The sequence below is a fragment of the Chaetura pelagica genome, unplaced genomic scaffold (genome assembly GCF_000747805.2).
Source record: "Chaetura pelagica isolate M959 unplaced genomic scaffold, ChaPel_1.0 scaffold83, whole genome shotgun sequence".
In the NCBI taxonomy this organism is placed as follows: Eukaryota; Metazoa; Chordata; class Aves; order Apodiformes; family Apodidae; genus Chaetura; species Chaetura pelagica.
The window spans coordinates 7,527,708-7,545,862 of record NW_009952893.1 but is presented as its reverse complement, the minus strand read 5'-3'; positions in this window follow the sequence as shown (position 1 = coordinate 7,545,862).

Below are 18,155 nucleotides of genomic sequence, written 5' to 3'. Positions count from 1 at the left end.
AAAAAAAAAAAAAAAAAAAAAAAGCTAAAATCATGGGAGTTTAATTGACACAAATAAGCTTATTCTGCTCTACAGAAGAGGGTACCATATTAGCAATGTCCACTGCTGAGTTTGCCTGCCTGAGAAGGACTATAAGCTGTGTATGCTCATTGAAATTTGGTCTTCACGCATCTACCTTCTGATCTGGTTTTATGTCTTTTCATTGCAAAATAATTAGGACTTGAACTTGGCATAACTGTTAGTGAAAATCTTCCCTCATTCAAGGAGCTTATAAGAAATTGCCAGGTTTTCACAAACCTACATAATATTGTGGTTAGTCTGTAAGCTGTTTGGAACAGTGATTGCTCCTATTTCAGTGTGCCAGAAGTTCATAAAAAGATATTGTATGCTTGAAAATTGTATCTCTAACTTTTTTTAATTAGAAGAAACCAATACACACCTCAAAGAAGTCTTTTTTCCCCGCACAGTCAGTAATATGTTACATGAAGGTGTTGTTATTCAGGAACCTTCCCATATTAGAACATTTCTGTTATATCTTTTTACAACCAGAGCTCCTGCACTTTGTCCCACACCCTAACAGCTGCTTTCTAGAACAGCTCTCGGTCACTGTAGGGTTTTCAGGTTGTCTGCCCTGATAGCCTTAAAGAAATATGGCAGTATGGTTCTCCTAGGCACTCTGCAAATCTACCAAAGACTAATAAACAGAAATCACTATTGACTTTCACAGTCATATAAATTTTCCCCCATGCTTGTCCCCTCACTGTCATCAGATTATAAGGGAGGTCTGTCTTCTTTTGCTGGAAATTGCATTGAAAAGATCTGTTCCCAGAAATGATTAAGCAGCAGATACACATGAAATGAAAAGCCTATCGGCAACCTTGTTGTAGATGAATTGCCTTAAAATTTCAAGAAATTTATTCTTCCATGAGCAATATGTTTATGTTTCAGCATGCTACTCTAGGGAATTGACTGCCTATACTTGTATGTGTGTATGTGCATCTTGTTAGTCAATATGTATTTTAAACCTGCAGCAAATCAGACTAAATTTGTCAGAATGGTAGAGGTTTAAAAAATATTAAGGGTTTGAGTCAGTTGTCCATGCCTAGTAACACTTATTAGGGTATTTTAAAAATTGACATGGCTTTGGCAGATATACCACAAGACCTACATAAAGTCTTGCAGTCGTTTTTTTTTTTTTGCTGAGACAGCTGGAGTCCATTTGATACATAAAATAGCCCTTGATATATGTGTATAGGCAGCTTATTCAAGTAATCATCCAATGACTCTCCAATAATCATCAGAGAACTACAATGAACGTGTGGATATTTAAGAAATTCTGACTGATTAAGTTCCCACTGACTGTAAAAGGGGAAACATAACCCCCATTTTTAAAAAGGAACAAAAGGCAGACCCAGGGAACTACAGGCCACTCAGCCTCGCCTCTGTGCCCAGCACCACCATGGAGCAGATTCTCCTGGAAACTATGCTAAGGAGATGATTTGCGACAGCTAACAAGGCTTCACTAAGGCAAATAGTGCCTGATTAATGTGGTGGCCTTCTATGATGGGGTTACTGCATTGGTGGATAAGGGAAGAACAACTTATGGCATCCACCTGGACTTGTGCAAAACATTTGACCCTGTCCCACATGATATCCTTGTCTCTAAATTGAAGAGACATGGACCTGAAGAATGGAACACTCAGTGTATAAAATATTGGCTTGATGGTCTCACTCAAAGAGTTGTGGTCAACAGCATGATGTTCAAATGCAGACCAGTGATGAGTGGTGTTCCTCATGGGTCAGTACTGGGATGGGTGCTGTTTAACAGATTTGTCGGAGACATGGACAGTGGCATTGAGTGCACCCTCAGCAAGTTTGCTTACAACAGCAAAGTGTGTGGTGAGGTCAACATGCTGGAGGGAAGGGATGCAATCCACAGGGACCTTGACAGGCTTGAGAGGTAGGCCTATGCCAACATCATGAAATTCAATAAGGCCAGGTGCAAGATCCTTCAAATGGATTGGGGGTAACACCATGCAGAAGTACTGGCTAGGTAGAGAATGGATTGAGAGCAGCTGTGTGGAGGACTTGGGGGTGCTGGTTGATTCAAAGCCCAACATGAGCCAGCAATGTCTGCTTGCAGTCCAGAAAGCAAAACATGTCCTAGGCTGCATCAAAAGAAGTGTGGCCAGCAGGTTGAGGGAGGTGATTTCCACACACACCCTCCCCCCCCAACTCTGCTCTCATGAGACCTACCCTGGAGTACTGTGTCCAGTTCTGGAGCCCCCAACACAGAAAGGACACCAACCTGTTGGAGTGGGTCCAGAGAAGTGCCACAAAAATTATTAGAGAGCTGGAAGAGGGTAGTTTAGATTGGATATTAGGAAGAAACTCTTCACTGTGAGGGTGGTGAAACAATGGGCCAGATTGCCCAGAGAAGTTGTGGATGCCCCATTCCTGGAAATGTTCAAAGCCAGGCTGGATGGATCTTTGAGCAACCTGGTCTAGTGGAAGGCACCCCCGCCCATGGTGAGGAGGTTGGAACCAGATGATCTTTAAGGTCCCTTCCAAACCAAACAATCCTGCTGTTCTGTGACTAAATTTTTCTGTATGCATCTGAAGTTTCTTAATCTTGACGTGAATCCCACACAAAATATCTGTAAGTTTCGTAACAATGTATTGACAGGTAGAGGGCAGGTTAAAATTAGAGCTCTGTGCAGGTAATCAATGTAGCAGAAAGTGAATGCCCTCCTGCATGGATTATCTGGTGTCTTGTAAGGTTAGATGGTATAAACTTAATTGCAAAACGGATTCTATAGTGCTTAAATAGGGATCAGTTAATGATATAACCTAAATATGGTACAGTTAACAAACCAAATAATCACAACTTCACTAAAAACTTGTTTTCCTTAGCCTATTGTTCACAGCACTAGTAGTTAATTCAACATTTCTGAATAAGAAAATCCAATATGTGTTCACAAATGTATCTGTCACTTCAGCAGCAAAACCCAACATGTTATTCAGTGTCGATATTTTCTTAATTTCTAGTCTTAAATATTTGAAGACTTGGACTTAATGTCCTCCCAAAGTCTTTTCCAGGTTATTTTTTCTTTAATTCTTCGCTTTGGCTACTATGATCATCATAGGACCCCATTTTATTAAATTATTTCTACACTGAGCATTTTTCAATAAATTATTGTGTGATTTCCTTTGCTGTGTTCTTCCTTCCCATTCCCTCTTCAGAACTTCTTCCTAGAGTAATTACAGAACATCATCTAACCTTTCATGAAGGTGCCTCATCCTCAGCTTCTGTTAAAGCTTGAAAAATCTGCATCTGGGCTATGAGTTTGTTTGTCCATGAGAACTTTTTTCTTTTACATATGGCTTAAAAATGGGGGACAGACTAAGAATATACACAATGAGAATTCAGCCTATGTTATATACTTTAGTCCTTCAAGAAAGTTTGAATGTTTTTAACATCCCTGCAGGTAGTGCATTGTCTAACATATTTGAGGCTTGTAAAATCCATTTGCATTTCTTGTCTTAAGACCAAAACTTCATCCAGGTTAAACGTTGCCTCTCAAAGTGTTCTGCTCAGCTGAAGGAACTTGGAAACAATGTTACACAATTTGCAGTATGATATTTTGATCTAAGTGACCAAAACCACATTGAAGTTCTAGTTGAGACAATCTAGCAAAACAACAGGACAGCGTTTCACCAGCTTCCTGTTCCAATTTCCTGAAGATAAATGGTACATTTTTGTAAAGAAAAGTTGTCAGTCAGAAGAAAAAGTGATTTTCAAGATCTCTGTCTCTGCCAGGTGTTTTATTGGGCAGTGAATCATAAGTATAATTTAATCTTCACTCACTTAGTGTTACTGAGAAGCAGTGTGGGGGTTGTTTTGTTTTGCTGGGTTTTTGAATTTTCAGCTTCAAATAACAGTCAACAACTTTATTAATTTCCTTAACTATTTCTGCATCTAAGTTCCTGAATTTTTAATGCCATCACTGAGGAACTGTAGGTAATGCAAATGGAATTTCTCTTTCAAATAATTGTTTCCTGTTATTCCCCATATCAAAGGTGGTGGCTTCACATTTTCTGTTTCTGTTCTGTTGGTTTCTTTATGAAAAATATGTTTGTAACTGATAAAACCAGTTTTATTAAGTTAATGAAACAAAAAAGTTCAGTACAGAAAAATCATCCTTGCCTACAACATCTACCAGAACAGCATACATTAAAAAAAATGCACTGTGTATCTGAAAGCTCAGCCAAAGCAATACAAAGTATATTGAATTGCACATTTCATTAAAAATGCTCTGGAATACGGATTTGTAAAATCATTTTTAGCCTAAGTATTAAGGCTGCAGACAGATGAATACGTTGCTGACCAGGCCTTGGGCTAAAGAACAAGCCAGCTGAGAAGGAACTGAAAAACTACTGGATATAACATGAGAAAACTGCTGTGTCTAACAAACAACAGTGTGAGGAACTGAAAAAGTTATACTATCATAAAGAATAGCTGGATTGTACAGGTTGTTAAGGGGTGTATGAGGGACTTTTTGGGGAGCAAATACAGAGAAAGAATCAGAAATACCAAAGAGAATCGTAGAATACTTTGGGTTGGAAGAGACCTTAAAGATCAACTAGACCTAACCCCCCTGGGCAGGGACACCATCCACTAGACAGGTTATGCAAAGCCCCATCCAACCTGGCTGTGAACAATTCCAGGGATGAGGCATCCACAACCTCCATGGGCACCCTATTCCAGTGTCCCACCCACTACGCTCACAGTGAAGAATTTCATACTAATGTCTAACCTAAATCTACTCTCCTCCAGTTTAAAATCATTACCCCTTGACCTACCACTACCTTGCAAAAGTCCTTCCCCGGTTTTCCTGCAGGCCCCTTCAGGATGGCTGCTACAAGGTCTTCCCAGAGCATTCTCATCTCCAGGCTGAACAACCCCAACTTTCTCTGCCTGTCTTCATAGGAGAGATGCTCCAGCTGTGAAAAGAGTTATGACAAAACTAGCACCAATGGGGAAAAAGTAATTGGGGTGCACATTTATTTAGGAGAGGATGAGGGTGTCATTAAGGAGGATTCTGGAAGAGGTAAAAAGAGAATAGGAGACATCACACATCAAATCATAAGGCTTTTTAGGAATCCCTGTTTGACAGCTCTGCAGCTTGGAGCTGAGCAATAAACCCGCTGTTTTCATGCTGCTCATGCCTGACTTGCTTTTGTAGTCAGAAGGGAATTGGTGTCATTCCCACATTGGCAAAGGAACCACAGCAGCTCTCCTCCTAATGCTGTTAGAGAGCAACGGGAGGGTGCTACCTGACATTTTTAGTTTCCCACAGCCTCCTTTATCGCTATGAACCTCTGAAGAGGGAGTGGTGAGTCAATAGCTATGGCTGATTAAGGTAAATCTTGAGTATTTTGGTTAAGCTCAATCGCTGCTTTACCTGGAATGTTCCAACCTCTATGCTGAATACTTAACTTCCATTTTGAAATCAAACCGGAAGTCTCTCAATTGGGGTGAGTGATCTTTCCACTTTTCATTGTCTGGAAGAAAAACTGTTTTTAATAGGAAATTTCATTATGCAGCAAATACTCATAAATGAGGTCAGAAAAAGGAAAAATACATAAACCTTGTATTTGCTTAGGAAATAACTGGGTTTGCCTGTTTATTTTGCTTGAGGACATTATTGGATACAAGCTGCCCACAGCTGTGGATAGTTGTGCTCACAAAGTGAATCAATTTGATAGTGGCCAGACTACAGCCATTTAACTGTTCGACGAGCCATTTCCTACAAGACTGTTTAAAGCATTCCCTGTTTAATATGGGAAATGTTTGAAAGAACTAAAGGTGCTGAAACTACATTTAAGCTGCTAGAAAACAGCATGAGATTTTTTACGCCATTCTGTATTTCCTCTTGTAGACTAATGGAAGACTAGAGGAAGGCCATCAGTGCTAATGAACTCATGTTGGGACTTTCTATAAGATATCAAAGCTGGTGCAACTCACATATATCTAGCTCTAGCACTGTACCTCAGATCAAAAAAACCCAAGTATTTTATACTATTTGGTTCAATTGCTGCAAGCTTAAAACTTGGAAATGGTCAATGAAAGACGTACTTCTGCTGTCTGAAAGAATTCACCCTTCAGAGCAGCACCTGGAAATGTCAGACTAGCCATGGGAAATTCATATCCCACTAGTCAGCAGAAAGACAGATTATCACTTGGCTCTTTACACTGTTAAATTGTGACAGGTCTTTCCACAGCAGGCAGTAGTAGGCATGGTCAGAACTGAAATAATGCAGGGAATAATGAAACTGAAGTAACTGTGGATTTGCAAACTTTGAGCAGCCAATGGGTTGTTTTTCATACAATATTAGTTTAAATGTTCTTCTCTCCTGTAGGAAAGGTTGATCCCTGTAAGACGAAAGTGTTTTCTATACCAGCAGGTCTGTACCTCCAGGATCTTGGAAAAGTTTTGGCAGTTGTGTGGAACAATGATATGCCATATTGAGGGGTCATTCCCCAGTGCTCACAAGGGGCCTGACTGAAGGTCTCGCTTGTAGAAGCAGCAGGTTAGTCTTTCTCTGAGCTACTCTTGGCTCATCTAAAGTGAGGTACATATCTCTACTCAAATTGTCCCTGAAGTAATTGCTTTTGCTATCCAAATCCATGAGATATGTTCTCCTGAATGAGGGTCTAAGAAATCTGAATAGGAAAGAACCAAAAAAAAATCTGTTTCTTTTGGGTTTACTTCTGTGTTTTCTACAAAGAAGCATCATTTCCTTCTCCAAAACACAGGAATTCTTCCCTATTAAAAGGGATGAGTAGATTCCTTTTCTCTACCAAACATATATAATTTTTCTCCCTTTCTTGTTCTTTATTTTTATTTCTGTATTTCTATTTATTTATTTATTTATTTTTACTACAGTGGATAGATTGGTTATTAGTTTAGATGTTATTCTGTGATGCATTTGCACTATCCCATATATAAACTTCCTGCTGCCAGGAATCCTACCAGTCTTAATTTTAAAACCTTTTTTTCTTTTTGCCTCAGCAGTTGCCAAAATACATCTCTGTTGCTGAGATCTGAGTATCCCTCCAAATGCCATGCTGCTTTGAAAGCTATTAAAAATTAAAATTCACATTGTGCACAAGAAGAACAAAAAATATTCTGCAAATATTGGTAGGATACTATGGAATGGTGTTCCTTTCTGGTTCTGAATGGAGGAGTACCACGTGGCTGAGAAAAGAAGCACCAGCAAGTTAGAGGAGCTTTCATAAGGAGCCACTGCATCTGCATGCTGTACAACTTCACATTCATAAAGGCAGTGGTGAAGCCATTAGGTAGAAAAAGTAATTTGCCTCTTACTTGACTTATAACTACCCAACTGTAATTATTTATAGGCAAAAGAGTTCTTAGCAGTATTTTTGAGCAGTAGTTTACAGCCTGACAAAGACCATTTGCAAGGTATAGCCGGGCACTAATACCCTCCACCCTCCACATCCCCGAGGAGCATGGAGCCTGTCCTGCACAGGGAGAAAGGAGGAGGGTGGGCAAGAACTGTGTAAAAATCTGGGACACTATGGGTGCAGTGAAGCACTTCCCCACTGATGACATCACTGGCCTGCGGTGGTAACTATCCTTGCTACTCTCTGTATTTCTGCTTTTCTTTTTCTCCCTTTTTTTGGTGTCTTTGTGACATCTGACCTCATGTTCATCTTAATTTCAACATTTGGGATTACCTTTAAATCTTTTCACAGGTTCTGCCGGGCAACAAAGGGTGCAGCTGCTGTGCGACTTATCCTAGGGGAGGGAAGGCAGAATCCAGCCACACCAGCCTCCCGCTTTGGTGAGGAGTGTTGGAAAGCAAGAGGCTTCTGCCCCATCTCTCATAAGACTGCACGCCAGCCCCCATGCCTGTCTGTGCACCCAGTATCGTGTGATCTTTGTTTTGTCCTGGCGAGATCGTAAAAATCGCCACGTATCCGAATATCAGATCGTGACAGCACTGTATGCTAGGAAAGCATGCTCTGCACTAGGAACCTTCAGATACCTAACTGCAGTGTTCGTGAGGAGTGGTAACATCAGCTGCAAACAGCAAGCACAGCTGAAAGGAGCTCCTGAAACTGGCTGCTTTGCATGGATGAGGAAAGGACTAGATTTATGAGTCAAGATAAAAGAACCATTTCCCCCTCCATTAGGATCACATAATTCAGCTATACAACTTCCTCCCTGATCTATCTTTTCAGTTCTGCACTTTGTATGCACTCAGATCCCTGCAGAAGCAAGAAGAGCACCTGCTCACTGAGGAGAAACTTCCAGAACTGAAGGCTGAATTATTATCCTCTTCCTCACCCTCCATCATATTCATTCTCTCCCCACCTCCACCCCCCAAACATACACATAATTTCTTGTCACATATCTTTACTAATTCCTGGTTTTATTCTTTTACCCTGTCCTTCATTCCTTTAACATAGTCATGCACATATACATCATATACATCATACATATATATATACATATATATATTACATATTTGAACATACCTAAGACCTGCAATGGATTGGCCTGTCTCCACATAGCTGTCAGAAAACTTTCAAAAAGCCCCAGCTCCTAACAGATATATTTTCTTTCAGTGGCAATTGGGCTCAAGAGAAAAGAGGAAGTCTAAAATTGAGTATGTAACAATATAAAATGATATAAATGTGAATTCCTAAGGTGATGGTTGAGAAGAAAACTGTATACCAAAATTAAATTTCAATTGATCATAGAGAAACTTCTATGGAGCAAAGTACTTACAAAGAGCAGTGTGAAGCAAAAAAAAAAAAAAAAAATTAAAAAAAAAAGGGGGGGGGAAGAAAGAAAATAACTCAGTTTTTAGCAAGTTACTTAACACTCTTCAAGGGAAAATTTTAATATTTTCCTCTTGAATAAATAATGCAATATGGCAAGGACACCTGAAAGCTGAAATAGAACTATAGCCAAGTAGAAAATATATCCTTTGCCATGAAAGGTATCCACCCACAGATAGTAGTAGTAACAACCAATAAAATAAAGCTGGGGCTTATAAAACAAATAATATCAGTCACAATTATTTATACAAATGGAAACTGAAGAATTGCTTGCAGCGTATTGAGGAAAATTTTCATCCTTTCTCAATATATTTGCCATAAAGTGTTCCCACACACCACTTAAATGCAGTATTTTTGTGGTTATTTTCCATGTAGGAGTTCATTTTTCAGTAGGCTTGAAAAGAAGCTCTGCTCAGGCCTTCTTTTTCAGCAACACAAAGAATAAAGCACTGCACTAGTCATCCCTTTTCCACAGTATTCTGTCATTTTGCATATAATTTATTTTTGCAACAGGAAGGATGTGGTAGAGAGAGAATAAAGACATACCTGGATCAGTCCAGTGTGATGTGAATGTATGTGGCAAGAGCCATCAACTTGAGTTCCTGAGTAGCATGCATCATGACACCCTTTCCTGCTTTGACTCCCCAACATTAATGATTCTTGCCTGATCTTTCCATTGCCCAGATTAAGCATTTGTAGCTCTTCTTTAGTGAGTAGGGCATGTCAGGTAAGAACCCAAACCTTGTTCTTGTCCAACACTAGAACGAAGCAAGGACATACACCTGGCAATGCTATGCTTATACGTATATACAGGCATTTTCACCCATTTACATATAACAATAGTGTAGTTGAACCAAGAACCACCTTGTGGTGGAAAGTCCTGTAAAAGTCCTGTGATTGTACTTTGAAGCAATTTAGCCTCTCCTGCTTAATTCTGGTAGTGAGGCAATGAAGAAGCAGTTTATGTTTGTTAAAAAAAAACGGGAGGAATGATGTCACAGAATAAAGAGCACAGATCAGGCACTGTGACTGATCAACTAGAAAAAATAACACCTCATCAAAATGCAGTTATCTGGAACAGAAGAATCAGAAAGATCAGAGAACAATTAGAGATCATTATTTCTGAAAATATGAACGACAACAAGAATATTAAAATGGAACTTTAATTGAATCTTTGAAGAATGGGTCTGAAGAAAAAGAAAAATAATGGGAAGGACATAGCATGCCCTGACATTCATAACTGAATTAGAAGTTTTTCCTTAGCCTGGGAACTGCATGAGAAAATGAAGATAGTATCTACACTCTCTGTAAAATTGAAATATGATATATGCTTTTGATGGCATAAGTAAAAAAGGAAACTGAAACTATATGTATGTTTATGATTCATTTCAGCTTGGAAAGCAAATCTTGAGGAGTGGCATCTGTGTAAGAGAAAGATCAGTCACCTGCAGCATGATATAGAATAGGATAATCAGATCTCCTCAGATATCCATGCTTCTAGAAACTCCACTTATTGGAAAGAGGTGGGATATATTAAAAGCATTTAGCTTGCATTCTGGAAACAAAAACTCTTGGGGGATCCAGAATTAATCCCAACTAAAAACACTCCATGCAATGGAAGCTTGTCTAGGTCAGGATGAAGTTTACATATGGTGAACATGGCAAATGGGATAAAAATGTCTCAAAGGAAGAGAGCTGAGGGAAAAGCTGGGGTTTAGAATCAGTACACAGGCTGGTAGTTCTTGCCCCTCCTTCCTCCTCAGGAAGAAGGATTCCTTACAGTCCTTCCCTGCTTCCCCACGGGGTCCCTTCCATGGGAGAGAGTGCTCCATGAACCTCTCCTTCATGAGTCCTTCCCACCAGTTCTGGAGCTGCTCCAGCCTGGGCTTCCCACAGAGTCATGGGCTCCTTCGGGAACAGCCAATTCCCCTGGCACTGGGGTCTTCCAAAGCTGCGTAATCAGAGTCCACTGGCAGCAAATCAAGTCCACTGGTAGCAAAATCAAAGTTCATCCTTCCTGGCACCTTCAGGGAATGTTCCACCACGTTCCTCCATGAGTGCAGGGGGACACCTGCCATCTTGCCATGGGTTGCACGGAAACCTCTGCTAGGGCACCTTCTTCCCCTTCTTCCTCACCAACCACCAGCACCGATCTGCCTCTTCAGTTCAGCTCTACCCTCACTCTGCTCAGGTCTTACCTCAGTTCTTCCGTATGTTAATCACAGAGGAGCACCTTTTGTCTCTTTAATGGCTCCTTGGCTGGTTTTGAGCTGAGGGAGCTCTGCAGCTTCTTACAGGAGCCACCCGTAGGGGCCCTGCGCCCCTACCAAAGAACCTGCCAAACCAAAACAGCACAACCAAAAAGCAGGTGGGTGGGGTATTTATTAATAATGAGTTCTACATTAGGTGTTACATTCAGTTGCCCTTGCACAAGTGATTAGCACAGCTAGTGCATCTGAAACATTCACCCAGACCTCGCAGATGCAGTGCAGGACCCATGTGAGATTCATATCTTTGTACAGCAGCAAGTAGAAGGAAGTATCTCTCCTATAGCATAACAAAAGGAATTAAACATCTGAATTCAGCAGTGTGTAACACACAAGGCCAAAATAACATCATTAGTATTACAAAAGATGACCCACAGGTGGTGTCCAATCTTCAGTTTTGTTAGATGAAATAGAAATAAACAAGAATGGGTGCATTTCACAGTAGTGTTAATGATCAGCAGCATGCACTGAGGATTAAGAGTTGTGGGGTTTTTTTCAGGAAATCAAATTGCTTTAAAGAATAGTGGGTCAAGATAAGCATAAAGGGTCTGGAAGCCCTTTGAAGGACTTAAAGGGCCAAACACAACATCTTTAAGAGTAGGAAGACCTTGCTGCCCCCTAATTATGCTTCTAGGAAACCTTTTCATGCCCCAAAACAAAGGTCCCAGAAGGAACTGAACAGCCCTCTTATATTAGAAACAAGAAACAGAAGGGAAACCTGAAGGCAGATACTCTTACGTGATCACTGCAGAGAAAGAAAAAAAAAAAGAAAAAAAAAAGAAGAAGAAAAGAAAAAAAAAAAAGAAAAAAAGAGGATCTCCCTTTTTTCAAGTCTGGAATAATGTAATTCATATACGGGACAGGAATGTCTTTACTCTACAAGATATGAGACTTTTAAAAATATATGGATGATGCTAAGAAACTTTATGTGCTAAAATGTCAGCACAGAAGGTTCTTTGAAAAATAAAGTAAAATCCAGTATAATCCTGGCAAAGGAAGTACTCCCCTTGAGAAGAGTTTTGAGGGTATGAAAAGCACCTGAGTTGTTTCTTCTGAATTTGTTCTTCTGAAGCTAAAAGTACTAATGTTTACAAAGCTGACTTGCAGAGAAAAACAGTAGAGAAGTTCACCAGAGACACTAGGCATGTTACCAGACAAAAGAAAAGTCTTTTGTTTAAAAACAAAAATGCCAATTCCACATGAAAAAAAAAAAAATAATGTTACTGGCACAAAGTGCCTGTATTACCTGCCAGTACTGCAGGAAAACTGGAGTAGGGCGACCTTCCCAGCTGCTGCACTGGGGAGAACAAATGTGGTGCTCTGGTACCCCATAGACATCTTCTCAGGGACTTCGGGAAACCAGGGACTCACTAGGACACATAATTTGAATGTTGTCTAAGAGTGCTACTATATAAAACAGTTCAGTGACTCTTTGGAGTAAATTTTAATAAGTTGCTAGCAAAACTGGAAGGGGTGAATATTTTCTGAGTGAATGACCAAATCAAGCTTGGCGCTGCCTTTTTACAAAAATAAGGTCAAACTGAAAGCTACTGCCTCATGTTTCACAGCACTAAGTAAGACAGTGTCAGACTATTTAAACAGTGGCTTTGGCTGTAGTTTCTTGGTATATTTTTTCATTTCCTTGTTTACAGAAGGCCAGCATCAGCTAAAAACAATCACAGATCATGATTTCTATGGCTAAAGAAATGAGTAATACCCCTCACTTAGATTTCCTCTCAGTTCAGGACAGAACATATTTGATTTCTTTAGGGGAGCCTTAAAATGTTGAAAAAAAAATAAGTAAATACATTAAGTTGAAAACATAATTGCCATGTAGGCATTGACTGAGAAGGATAATGAACATTTTATGATTGTCACTTTTAAAAAGAGAAAAAAGGATTTATCAAGGTTTTTGATAGGTGGCAACTAAACCAGTTCCTGACAGAAAGCTTTGTGGAAATCCCATCCCCCCTGCAGAAAATAGCGTAATTTTATTTGCATTATTTGAAACAAAACCAAGCATGTTAATATTAAAAATGTTAACATACGCTAACTGAGACTATTGTTCTCTTGGGAAACAAAAGATGCAAATAGAGACATGGTTACATTTGATTGCCAGACATGCTACTGCTGGCATAATAGTAACTCAGCTGTCTGTGATGACAACCAAAATGGTATGCCAAAGCACAGACAGTATCTGCTTCACCTTCCAGAAAAAAGGGTACCAGAGGCATGTAGGTTTCTATTTTGCCTGAGAGAAGCCCAGTTGAGCAGCAGAACAAGTCAAGAAGCTTAACTCTAGGAGAAAAGAATGGGGAAGAAAGCAGACTTTGTCACCATTACAGTGAGATTTCAAAGGAGATGCTCAAGTCCAAATGACAGTACAAGCCTCTCAAAGGTTATTGACAGATTATTAGAAAGATACAGATAATAGGTCCATTCCAAGTATCCATGTTAGTGAATATGGCAGAATGCAGAAGCCTGGTGGAGGAAAAGCTCTTGCAGCTCCATGCCCCTACATTCAACATAACAAGGCTGATCACATATTCCCTCTAGACACAAACACATGGAGCACACATAAAAACCACATATATGCACAGATACTCAGCTGGCCACACAAATAACACAGACAGGAACACTGAGCTCTCACATAGACACAAAGAGTACGAATTACCTCATCTTCTTCCCCTCTCTGTCTGAGCAGGATGGAGGTCTGCTAGTACATATATACATATATGTACATAAATACACAGATACAATGTAGAGCCTTCCATGAGGTGGGCTAAAACACAATCTGCCCCATAGCTGCCACTGCTCATCTTCCCCTGACTCACCATGATGGGTTTCACATATGGACAATAGGGTTGAGACTCTTTTTCAGCACACCTAGGAGGGGTTCAGACAGGATATATCTCCCTCCGAGGCCTTAATTTGTGCTCCCTCCCTGCTACCATGTCCCTGCTTCTCTGGGTTTGTGGAGATGGGCCTGTGCTAGACTGATGGCTCCTGTGATAGGCTTGGAAGTACCCAGGGCATGGGATTATTTAAGATCCCCACCTGCCATTGCCTCTCTGTACTCTTTTGTGGGTGTTCAGGTGAGATTTTATCACATAACTTAACAATAAAGAATTGTGTTTATTAAATATTAGGTCATAAAATATAAGATACTGGACTGGAAATTGCAGGGCAGTGAGTGTAGCTTCACAGGGACAGGCAGCCTAGAGGAGAGGACTTAAAAAGCGTGTGTTGTGCATTGTCAGGTTTGTCAGAAAATAAGAGCTGGAAACAGATTTATGATGCCAAACAAAAAATCTAATGAAACACAGCACTGCTAGGTATGTGCAACAGCACGGTAGGCCCAAGAGTCAGTTCAGTCAGTAGTTACTATTTACTGACTCTTTATTGTTCAAGCAGAAGGTCTGGATTTTTGCAAACTGCTCTTTAGAAGTTGTGTAAATGCTCCTATATTGCACTTAGGGTAGATTTTTTTGGATCTTGCCTTGTAGAATTCAAAAATCACCACAAAGATAAATGACGTGCTCAGTCTTAATCAGGGTAGACTATAATATTCAGTGCTCAGTATCTTGCAGATGTTATATCATCCCTCTATTTGTTTCTTCATTGCAGCCTTTAACATCCAGAGTTACCATATTGTAAACACTTAATTTCAGAACTTCAGAAAAAGCAAACCCCTGTTGGTTTAATGGAATAAAAGTGTTTATTTTGAGACCATTTGCTGTAAAAAAGATACAGAAGTGCCTCCTCTTATTTATATCACAGTTTCCTCCAAACATACTTCTCCAATGAACAGTGCAAGAGAAAAACTAAACAAGATCATTCTGTCTTTAATTATAAAATGCCAGTTCTGAAGTACTCAGAATTCATGTCTAAAGTGTCATTAATTTCAGAAGAGAGATGCTGTGTGGAAGAACATAGGGCAGACTTTACTCAAGACTGTGGAATTCTTTGTTTGCATTGTTTTGTATGAGAATTTATACAATCTTGATGTATATCTATTTTTTTGCTGTATATGTGATAAGAAAATGGCATTAATATTTTTCATTAATATGTATTCATTAATACATTAGTATGTATGAATAAGGAAAATAAATTTTAAAAGAGAATCTGTCCAAATATCACTTTTGTTCTTGTGTGCAACGAAGCTATATAATTTTAACCTCATGTGTGTTGTGTGGTTTTTTTAAGTACAAGCTAACTCCTAACTTTTTCTGAATTAACTTTTTTTTTACCCACCATGTCAAACTTTTTTTATTCTGGATTAATGACCAATAGTTGTTACAATCTGACAGGTGTTAAACCAAGTATGTGAAATTAATCAGCTTATTTCATACCAGTGCTGTATTCACATCACTGTAGATGGCACAAATTTGCAGCTTCAACATTCAGTTCAAACAGCTGAACAGGTGACTGAATATCACCCCCAGTGAATTTCTTATTCTTTTTTGATCTTTTCCTTAATGTGCATATCTTTTGTCTATGGAAGCTAAATTTCTAGCAGCTTAACAGTGAAAAACTTCCCATGCTTTTCTGTAGAGACTATGCATCGGTTAAGGTGGATTCTTCTTTTCAGCCCAAAGAACCAGATCCCATAAAAACTTGAGAAGAAAATTAGTGATGAATGACATATTCCTTCTCTTGAGCTGCTTCCCAGTTTATATCTCATTTCTGTTAAGGGATCAGGTTTTTTATTTTAAGTTCCCGTTGACAGATGTGACTCTGAGTAGTTTAGTTAAATATCCCACTAAGAAAAAAAATTAAAGGCTTGATTCGGTTGCTCACACATAACTTTCTAGTGCAATGTGAAATGTTGCAGGATGCCATGGTTTCCAGTTAGTGCTTCAGAATAGTATAGATAACCTGCAAATGCTGTACCATGACTACCAAACTTATGAAGATATCCTAACTTAGAGCTTCTAAGAAATCAGTAGTCACCTACTGTGCAGATAACTGAGTGGAGTCCTGAGGAGTCAGTTCATGCTTAAGACACCTATATTTATTATCTCTGTATCTGCATGGGCTGTAGGGATCTGACTGCATCAAGCTGTAGTTGTAACTTGCATTAGAATCAGATGTCTACCTAATTGTAGCAGATACTCTCGGATCATAACATAGGTATCTATTACCCACCACTCTGAAAATAAAATAAAATAAAATTTTCAGTTCAGTTTTGAAATAAGAAGTAGTAGGTAAGTAACATTTTAAAGCTCAGATTTTTTAGAATCTCTTGCAGTTTGTCTGAAATAAATACTTATCAACTATGTTTTGAAATCCTTCTATACTTTATCTCTCATGTCAGAAGCTGTTAAAAATATATGGTGGAATTTAGAACTGACTCACTAGCACAGAACCCAGCCTAGTGCTAGGAAGTCACACTCTATGGAGATACCCTGATTCCATGGCTAAAGTAAACTCAGTTATCCATGTGGCAAAGTAGCAGCTTAGGCAAAAATACATAGAACTAATAAATGAATTAATAAATTGTGTTATGTCGTTAGAGCTTTCTCTCATTTGACACACCACTTCCAAGAATCTTGGGACATGTCAGTTGTAACTGATGAAATTAAGCTGCAAAGTCTAAAGTTGCATAAAGGCTAGGTGAATCTGATAAATGCTCTGTGTATGCGAATCTGCATCTTGCCCTTTCTAGCTCAGAGTGCTGAGTTTGCAATACTTTGTGAATCAGGAAATAAAAACACCTGGTTACAATTTACCACCATTTTCTTTGGCTGGACTAAACAGCTAGTCTTGTGATCTTTTATTGCTCTCGACTTCCCTCATTAACTCTTTCAAATACACTTTTTATTGCCTTTTTTAAATCCATGACAATATAAGATGTCTGATACTATCTGTGGTTCATAAGAGCAGACTTTTTTACAAAGGACCAGACACCTCAGCTTTCCCATGACACTATTTTAACTTGCAATAATATTCCCAGTAAACCAGGCTCAAGTTGTGCATTGCTCAGCATCTTAGGGCTACCAAGAGGGCATACACAATGAGGCTGTATACTAATTTTTTCTCTTGCATGCATTGCTGGGCTTGCAAATTCTTGATTGAAGATAAAAATCTCCCCAGCTGTCACTGTCCTGCTTAGTTGACCAGAAAGTCTCGTCATTGCAGTATCACCAGCACACTATTTCAAACTTAACCTTCCAAACCTAACACTTGCAGTATTTTCATAAACATGAATGGATATTCACTTCATTTAATTCCTACAGTAAGACATTACAGCTCTGATTCAAAGGTAAACTATGAAAGCTTTGCAGTGTATGGGCAGTTCATGTGCACAGAGTTTGGGCCATTCTAGACTCTTGGAAGCTCTAATATTACATTTGGACATAAGCAGGCTCCTTGCTCCTCTTTATTACATAGAATATGAAGGTAGTCCAATGTAATTTCATTCTCATTTAGATGGCAATTTCTTCATATAGAAAGTCTCCAAGTTTACATCCTTACTCTGATAATGCTCTTTCCTAGAGCAGTTAGAAACAATGGTACTTAAGGTGTTGGTTTTCCTTAAAGGAGCTGACATTACACCATCCATTTCTTGACTTTTAGATAGGATTTGATTGTGCAAAAGAAGCTACAGGAGGCTCTTTAAATCCTTTTGGCTAGATCTGAAGTAGACAATGGTGACCTAACCCACCCATGTTCAGCTGGGCTGAGTTTATGCTGTAGACTACCTAATTGCTTCCACAAGCAAGAAAGCAAGAAGAAATTCACTTAGAAGGCTATACTGGCCAAAGTATTTGCTTAATTTACATCTCAGCATAGGGAACTACACAAACTGTTATGACTTGCACAGCCAAGATAGAAACCTGTACTTGTGCTCAGTGTATTCAGACACAAGGACAAGAACAAGGTCTGTGAACCTCCTACAAGACTACTGTTATGTGTGATGGCAGAAAAGGATGGAGATGCTTAGATTAGCAAAACCTAGGTATGCCCTCATGTTAACAACACAGCCTCTAATTGAACCAAGGGATATCGAT